Source organism: Anser anser (assembly GCF_964211835.1).
Source record: "Anser anser genome assembly, chromosome: Z".
NCBI classification, from domain to species: Eukaryota; Metazoa; Chordata; class Aves; order Anseriformes; family Anatidae; genus Anser; species Anser anser.
The window spans coordinates 21,659,473-21,668,811 of record NC_139723.1 but is presented as its reverse complement, the minus strand read 5'-3'; the positions used below and the strand labels follow the sequence as shown (position 1 = coordinate 21,668,811).

At 35.3% G+C, this 9,339-nt stretch overlaps 1 long non-coding RNA gene across 1 annotated transcript; it reads right to left on the bottom strand.

The window, feature by feature from the left end:
- Positions 1-4,440: 4,440 nt before the first annotated feature.
- LOC310890168 lies at positions 4,441-9,139 on the bottom strand. The gene is made up of 3 exons (XR_014577081.1): positions 9,082-9,139; positions 8,406-8,480; positions 4,441-6,391 (listed from the first exon to the last, which is right to left on the bottom strand). It is a non-coding gene; the product is annotated as an uncharacterized lncRNA (long non-coding RNA).
- Between the last annotated feature and the right edge of the window lie 200 nt (positions 9,140-9,339).

The following is a 9,339-nucleotide window of genomic DNA, read 5'->3' as shown; positions in this document are numbered from 1 at the left end:
CAATGGCACTAGAGTTAATAAGAGCTATGACATACAACACATCCATTCACAGTATACTTCCCAGCAACCCAAAGGCAACACTTGGCACTCACATTACTCTTAAGACATGAAACTGCACAGCTCAAAAGTAAACAGGAAAAAATCAAATTATTGGATGCCTGGCACATGTTCTTAAAACACAAAAGTGAACAATAAGACCTTGTCCAGCTAAGCATCCTTTCAGAAGGAAAAGGTTTCATGTAAGAAGGACTGTATCTGCTACTGTATTCATCAAGGCATTCCTTATTTTAGTCAACAAGGACGAAATTATATAAGCACGGCACAGAGTACTGTAAATGTAGATGGATTTAGCTGAGGCAGAAGTCTGTCTGAAAACTGGTTCTAATTTTTTTCAAAAGCATATTATTACACTCCTCTTTGTTACTTCAAATTAAATTCATTTCTCTTTATATTTAACCTAATGTAAATAAATTATCTATTATTGTCTGTGCTCCGTCCCCCTTCTTTTCTTCTTGTGCCCCACAGAACAATAATGAAAACCTAATGTTGGCAAAGTTGAAGATAGCAGAGCACTTGGAACTACTCTCTGACACAGAGGCTGACACATTGAGGCTACCAATTGCTAACTGTTATTGGATAGTACTGTGTTTCATAAAACACCAAAATGAATTACTGTATTATCAATATAACAAGTAAATAAATGAAATAAACTTTTTAATTAAAAACAAGTTAAGACTAAGCCATGAATGACAGTAAATGCAAAGCATTAGAATATTTGGACTTTTATTTTTCCCAGTTCTGCGGTAGTTGGTAAATCAGAGAATTCCTTCACTGTCTTGATATAATTCAGGTAGTTTGCAGCTTTCAAAACAGGATGAAAAGTGTGAAAAGATATTTACTGTCACAACTCTTTACAGAGAAGAAATACAGCATTGGCACAAGCCAATACACAACAAAGAAGGTTGATCCCTCCAGATACACTTTTTGAGTTTTTCTTTCCGTATTTCATCTGAATCTTAATCTTTTGTTTGGTTGGTTGGTTGGTTGGTTTTTTGTTTGTTTTCCCCCAGAAACTTCACCTCCTTCAGTTTAAAACAGTGCAGATGGCTATTGCTAAGAGAGACTTGGGCCAAAAAGCACAGCAAATACAGAACAAAGATGGAAGAAGATCCTCTCAGACACACAACCTGAAAATCTGTGAAACATCACCCTTTCAGTCCCACTGGAATTTAAAAGCATTTCATTTTCATCTAACATGCATATTAAAGAATATATTTTTCCTTGAAGCAAGTAGTTTATCTGTTTTTATTGCCGTTGGTTTTTTTCTGTGATATCATTATACCAAGGCAAATAGGAAGTGATACACCCAATAAATTTTAGTTTGGCATAGAATGATGAAAAACAAACAAACAAACAAACAAAAACATTTTCATGTAATCTGGGAAATAAACTTCTATCTGCTCCCTATCCCTATCAGTTGGGTTTCCACTACGACTTGAAATAGTTGGAAGAGAAGTGATCAGTTTACTTGTATGAAGTTTTATTCAAGTTTTATCTTCTCAATCCATAGACTGAGTTCCATGGTCTTATATGTAACCTTCATATAGTTGCAAAAATGAATTCTGTATATTGATTGTCTTTTGCTTACATGGTATAGAATTATTTGAGATACAGTGCTAGAAAGAATATGCAAGAATTGTATCTTTTGAAATTAATTTCAGATGGTGATTTGTTGTAGTATCAAAGTGAAAGAAAAGACTAATTCATAGATGCAACATGTTTAGGATGACAACATTTTACATATAGAAAACACAGTAAAGAAGATGTGGCAAGAATTACACTTAGCAATTGGGATATCACATTTTTTCGAACTTAATTATAGAACTGGCTTGCAAAGGAAAATATCTTCCAGTAAACACTCTCAAACTCTTTTTGATTGCCCAGAAAACCCTTTGTCTAACTACTGAAATACAGATATGTTATAAAGGTTATAGCATACCAGTGCTGAAAGGCTGAAATGTAAATTTGTTGTAGAAATGTTTTCTGTGGTTCTTCTGGTAAAACGCATCCATATTACCAGAACAGAAATCTGAACCTTGCTTCCTGTTGCTTGTGTTTTTATTGTCTGAATGTGAGAAAAGTTTATTTGGTTGTTTTCGGTTGTGTTTTTTGGTGTTAAAGAAAGATGCAGGACAATATTTCTTCCCTTAGCAAAGTTTAAAATTTGCTGTCCTCAATCCAAAAAGTATTATCATTTATTTATAAATGAGAAGGTACTTCAGGTTCAAATAATTAACAATTTTTTGCTGTGATAAGGACATCTGGAGGAATGCTTGAGAAATGTGTGACTTTTGCAGGCCCCTTCCAATCTCAATCACTGTGTGAAACTCTCCCTCTCTCTCCACAGTTTATCTGAACAATTTAAAATCAGAAAATTGGGCCTAACTTTCCTTCACTCTTCAGCCTCAAAATAAGTGCCAAATAAAAGCCCCCCAAAAAAGCCCCAAATAAATGAGAGAGCAGAACTCAAGAATATCTAGAGACTTTATGTATTCTTCACCTCTCTTGCGAGTAGTAAGTCCATTAAGAAGTGATTGAAAAACAAAAACACACACACACAAAATAAATAAATAAATAAATGAATAAAAACATGACTAGATGAATATAATGGAAGGTATTAATATGCATGTGTTAGCTATGTTCAGGCGCTCAGTCCTAACCAGTGGTGGCCCTAAAATCAGTACTGTCTCCAGTGCTGACCATTATTTTACTGCTTTGAGATTAAAATGTAAAATCTTCCAAAGAAAATAACCTTTTCACTGTTGAGTTGCCTTTCCTTTCTTCCTTCTTTTCACTGAGGCTTTTTCTGAACAACCATTCAGCCATACAGAATATCACTACTTTCTTGACTGCTCTGCCTTCCAGACTTACCATTTTTTTAATACTAACTATATATATGTGCTTGTAAAAGGGCAAATACTTCTAATGATGACATGCTTGACGCACCAAATCACCTTTCTTCAAAACAGTGCAAGGGCCCTACAAATGACAGGTTTTGCAGGTAGTCGTGAATAAATGAACCAAAGCAAAACATCTGGAGCTATTCTTGCTCTTCAAATTTAGTACAAGTGGACTCACCAAAGCAATTGACTGACCAGAAAAGATTTTTGTTGAATTTTAAAATAAGAGAGTTGGCAGCAGAGGAGGACCCTGTGCCTAAATTTGAGATACAGAAAACTCCTAGACTTTTATTAGTAAAAATGTTCCTCTGTTGTTTGTGAAATTTATTTTGCTGCATGAAAAATACATTTCTGACATTGACCTACACCAGCTTCATGAACAATGCATTTTTAAAAGCGTTATTGTATATAAGACAATGCAAGAGGGAAGAATAATTGAAACCAATGTAAGATTGCAAATTTTGTTCAGGAAGCTGGCTGCCTCTAGGCTTAGTATTTGGCATTGACTAAAAGAACACCTATTTAACCATAAAATAAAACTCCTTAGAAACATATACTACTGATGCATGGTTTACATAAACCAGTGATTTTTTAAATTTAAAATTGAACTGGTAATTTTGGTGACTTAGCTTTGCAGCTATACTGATTTAATGTAAAATCCTTGTAGGGAATCATATTTCTCAACTGCAATAATAAAATATCAGAAATGAAACCGGAGACCATGGCAGAGAAATTAAGAAACTAGGTAAATAAAACAATTATAAGAAATAGCAAAAAGAACTATAGCACCTGTCATCCCAGAATTCCTTAGCATTGCACCAACATAATATTACTTGCCACACAGCTGTATGTTTTTCAGCTGTCTTCAGCGGAAAACATCATTATACAGCTGGATAGTTAAAAGCTACCTCAATGCATCTTTGTATATATAACTGTATGTCTGAATATATGCACACAGGTAGGTGTGTAGGTCCTTAGGGTTGTTTGATCCGCCATCTGGATACTGTCATATTTGCTTTGGTTGACATTTCACTACCAATGAAGTAAACCTGGTGACATTTATTTCAATATTGCTCTGAACTGAAATTTTAAATTCTAGTATTTTCATCACATGTGATTGAATTTCCATTCTCTTTGCAGAAGCCACAAAAACAAAAAGATCAGATGTAGCTACAAACAAAAGAAGAATCTTATCATAGAATTCTTATTGTGTATGAAACTCACCCAAGTTTGGCAATTTTGCAGTTTTGCTCTTTCTATCTTCATTCATATCACTACCTTTTTAGCTAAAGGTCCCAGACTCAGATGCGAGTGCCACAAAACATTGTTTTTAAAACCACTGGTAAACTTTTCAAAGCAAATTAAAAAAAAATAAAAATCTGTAAAAATATGACTTAAATATTTGTCAGAGAAAGGTAGTTCTTTGGATTGACTTTTCCTCTGCTGTTAAATTAATAAACTTTCATGGACTAAGGAAGCATTAAATATTACAGCGTGTTTCATTCCTAAATCTTAATGCTCTTTAAAATCACAGTTTAAAAATTCAACCCATAAGCCTGTCTTTACAGTTTGATTTCCAGAATAAGATTCCCCAATAACAATTAATCACTGACAAACTTCTTTCATTTTAAAGCTGTTTAATAAATCTAAATTTCAGTGTACAATTGTACACTTCACACCTTCATATAGACATATATGTATGCATACAGAGACATATATATGCGTACATACATAAGCAAAGAGAGTAAAAAATTATATAAATTATCTTTTCTTGCTTCATCTTGATTTGCCATTTATATACACCAGTTCAGATTCACACCTATACATTGGTATAACTAAAATCCCTTTCAGGTAACAGCTAAATTTCATGCTTTAAATACAGAGAGGTCAAGTTAGCCATAGGTACAAAGGACCTAGAAATGAAATGTATTAAAGAGATGGGATATCCAAGGAGGAAACATTTTTTAGCTTACGCTTTAGGGGCTCCAAAGTTAGTCACTGAATTCCTTCCACTTACTTACTGCTGCCTAACTTCCACATCATCTCTGGATGTGTCCAAAGCACAAGACCAGAGAATTCACTACGGCACCCCAGATACTTTAAGGTCCAGTCCTTTAAGGTTTCCACAGATCATTGTACTCCATTTGCTTCTGGATATACGTTCTTTGAATATTCTGCTCTTCTTTGTCCCCATTTTCTGTGGGCTAAATTTTCACTTTCAGATCCTTCCTAAGCTCCCAGTTCCCAGTTCTATAATCTTTCTCTTCAACAAAAAGTACTCCTTTTCCCTTGTGTTCTTGTGACAACCATGGACACTGTTTTTCTGGTTGACTGCTACAAAATTTGTAACACTTTGATATAGCCCTTGCGATTTTTGATTTTGTCATTTTCGTCATCTCTGTTGCAAGATAATGTGCTTAGGACAATCCTGAGATGATTTATACTTGACCTTCTCTTGTCTTCTCGCATACTTTTCTACTTCTCACATAGAAATGTCACTTCTTCAAGCTCTTCTACTCACAAAGAAATGTGCTGCGTACCCAGGATTATTTCTGAATATTCTTCTCCAAGAACATAAAACTGAACAGTTACAATACTGACTAGAAAAGATATGAAAGAGAATCTGCTGCATCTCCAAGTGCGGCAGCACTGTTTGCACCCTGTCTCCTCCTCAGTGGAAAAGAGATACGTTGGCTAGAACAAGAACTAAGAATGACTGGGGTTTCTACTTACCAGCAAAGTCTAGAGTGTTTATTTATGCTGTGTATTTTTGTATCTACTTCAATTATCCTTAGCTCAAAATTATAGTTGATAGCACTTTGTATACACAAAATGTTTCTGAGTATCTTTAACACCCGTTTTTTCTGGACTCTTTAAACAGAATTGGTTTTTCTTGTTAGTTTACTTTGGAAGAAAGCAGTTGAGGGGTAGTCAGTTATGTTACATCACATATTTCTTCTCTGGGTTGTATGCACAATGCTGTAGACAAATGGTGAAATAACAGTGAACATCCATAAACATTTTAAATACCGTTTCTTTCTTGTGATTTTGATCTTGTGTTCTCTTATCTTTCCTTCCTTCTAGAAACTTCAGTTATTTCCCATCCTTTCAGCTTTTCAAAAGAAACTTTTAAAAATCTCCCCTTTTCAAGTCTGAAGCAAAACAATTTGAAATAATGGCAAATGCAGTGAATTGGACAGAAAAGTTTTCCTCAGTCTGTGATAACTGGATGAGGTAGCAATAAGAAGATACTCTGTGAAAAACCTCTTCTCATCTTCTCTTCTTCCCTGACCACTCCAAAACTCAGAAGGAATCCAGACCTTCCCATAAACACAAAACAGTGGAGGAGGAGACGGTATGTAGTTCAACAAGCCAGTGACTCTTTGGATGGAAAATAAATGAAAGGGCACACAGGATCAGCTGGTGACAACCTACAAGTCAGACAAGGTAAGCAAAAGAGTGAAGACCTGTAAAAACACATCCTTTCTCTAAAAATCAGTTTGCTAAACAAATCTTTTAATCATGTGAGTGTTATGTTCGGCCATTTAAAACACACATAAAACACCCTGAGAAGTCGTCTGAATCATTTTTGTGTGACCCAGGCTTAGATCACTTCAGAGGGAGTAAGTAGCAGCAACATGCATAATTGAAAAGAATCAAAGAGAAAAGGAGGATATGTAGAGGCTCATACTTTTGGGTACCAAAAGACGTATGCAGAGATCACTGATATTTTGCAAATGTGGTTTAATCCCAGGCCAAATCAGATTGCCAGCACATGGTCCATATTAGCTTTACCTCACATTTACCCATTCTTTCAGTTTCTATTCATTTCAGACTGCTCTTTACGAAAGACAAACCAGCTGGCTTGTTCTTCCCTTTGATTCTAACTGTCACAAGCATAATTTGCACATTTACCAGGCCATCTGAACTGTACCTGTACTTGTTACACCCTCATAATCACCTATTTCCTTTTTCTATAACGGCTTACAGACTAAAGGCCTAGTATGTCTTTATCTTTCTTGACAGCTCTTTCCTGGCTGAAATTTGAGTTTTCTCCTGTTTTCTGAAATGTACAAGTAGGAGAGGGTTCTTCCTCCCCGCCCCCTCCCCCCCCCCCCCCCCCCCCCTCCTTTTAGTGATTTCTTTTGCTCACCTCCTGACATGCAGCTCATTAGCCTGCAGTGTACAACCAATTTCTGCATTGGCTGGCTTTCACATAAGGAAATGGTTAGCTACTCTCAAAGAGCAGATACTCTTCATTCCCTGCCATTTGTAAAATCTTAACCTTATTCACTGTCACACAGTTGTTCAAGAGATTCTCATAAGATTTAGACTCATTCTCAGTGATGCTCAACTACGAGAGTTAAGCTAATATTAGCATAATTAATAATGGTTCACATTTTCTGTCTGCTGTGATATTTTTGAACCCATTTTCATATTTAAAGTTAGGCACATGCTGTATATGAAAATGTAAATGCTTAAGCACACTGCATTCTTCTTGCCAAGCTGAACCCCATATTTCAAAGCCATAGAATTATAGAATGCCTTGGGTTGGAAGGGACCTTAAAGATGACCTAACTACAACCCTCCTGCCACAGACAGGGATGTCATCCCATGTCTATGGGATGATAGAAAAAACTTGTAAAGAACTGCAGTCTGGAATGTCTAAGTTGACACATCCCATGAAATGGTATGTTTAGCCTGGTAAATACTTTTAGACAATATTTCCCTGATATTAGGTTTGTCCATTCTGCTGTAGGTATTTATGGTAAATACAAAACCCCAATTTAGGCAACATTTAAGCAGTGGATACCAGTACACTCAGAATTAGAAAGACAAACTTGAAACAAAATTTTCAAGAGAGAAGATAGGTTAACTGTCTGATAATAAGGTTAAAATCAGTAAACAAAAATATTATGGCCTTTTAGAGTTTTTGCAATGATAAATTTTTACTTTTTTTCCCCCAGTTTGATGACAGGCATATTCACAGAAAGGTCCTCCTTTAACAGAAATTTGATATTCCTGATATTCCCATTACTTATACACTCTCAGATTCATTGATATAAATGTTTTCCAAACACGTACATGTTTGTGAGTAAAACTTCTAGTTCCTTAAATTGATGGAGGGGAAAAGAATGCTAACGTTTACTGCAATTACTGAATAACCCAGGTAAAATCCCAGAGAGCTGATGATTTACAAGTCAATGCTTATAAGACATACATGCAAACTTAAGTAGATACGCCTGAGGAGACTATAATATTGCTAACTACTCCCTGTTGCTGTTAATGTTGCTTCACTATGCATTCATAAAGGTGCAACTTCTAGCTACATATCTCAGCAGAATTATTGCTACCACTGCAGGTTGTTAAAGCAGAGTTAGCTGTAGACATGAAGCTGTACCAAATGTATGTTATTTGTGAAATATATGAATGAACTTCACTTACATCTTTTGCTACAAGATGCTGGCATGTTTGTTTGTTTGTTTTTGTTTTCTCCTCCTCCATTTTTAACCTTCATCACTTGGAAAAGAAAAGAACATAATGAACATTGACATACTCTTTGAGCCTTTTTGTCTTCTGCTCCAAAACTGTAATTTAACTATAGAACCAAGTAGCTTCACCATGGTCAGGAAATCACTTACAGATCCTCTCACAACGCCTATAGGGTTACTTCTGAGTAGGAAACATAAAAATATCTCAATACACAGAGCTTATGCTCCTGGTAAAGTGAAATACAATACCAATAGTGACACATACAGTTGCCCCACCCCCTCCCAACACCCATTCCCAGCTGACCAGGATCCCAAAACTAAGAGTTTTTCAATTCACAAGTATGCCCTCCAGTCTTTTATCACATCGTCCATTTAGAAGTACAGAAATACATTTTGAATCCCTTTAATATGCAATATACTTATAGAAAATATGTCCTGATAATGTTATCTAAACATTTAAGAGAAAGTGTTTTAAACTTTGACAATCCACTTTGCCCCTTACTAGAATGTTTTCTTTCCTCTAAGAGGTCTAATCAGTTTTGCTGGAACATGTTTGATAAATATGTTTTCCCTTCAACATTTCTTTTAAACTAAACATTAATATATATTTTTTTTCTCTTTTCCCTTACTATTAATGAGCTCATCTACTCATGCTTGGTGATTAAGACTCCATATGTGACATATCTGCAAGGGAAAAGAAAGCTAGTAAGAACATTTCAGAATTAACATGTTAACTAACATATTTACAGGATCTAAGCTGTAGAAAGGAAGAGATAAAACAAAAGATAAAGCATTAAATATACATTTTGAAAGGGTCTAAGAACACTAAAGATCTCATTAAAGCAGCAAACAATTCTGCCTGGTGTTGTGTCACTGAGTAGTAACTC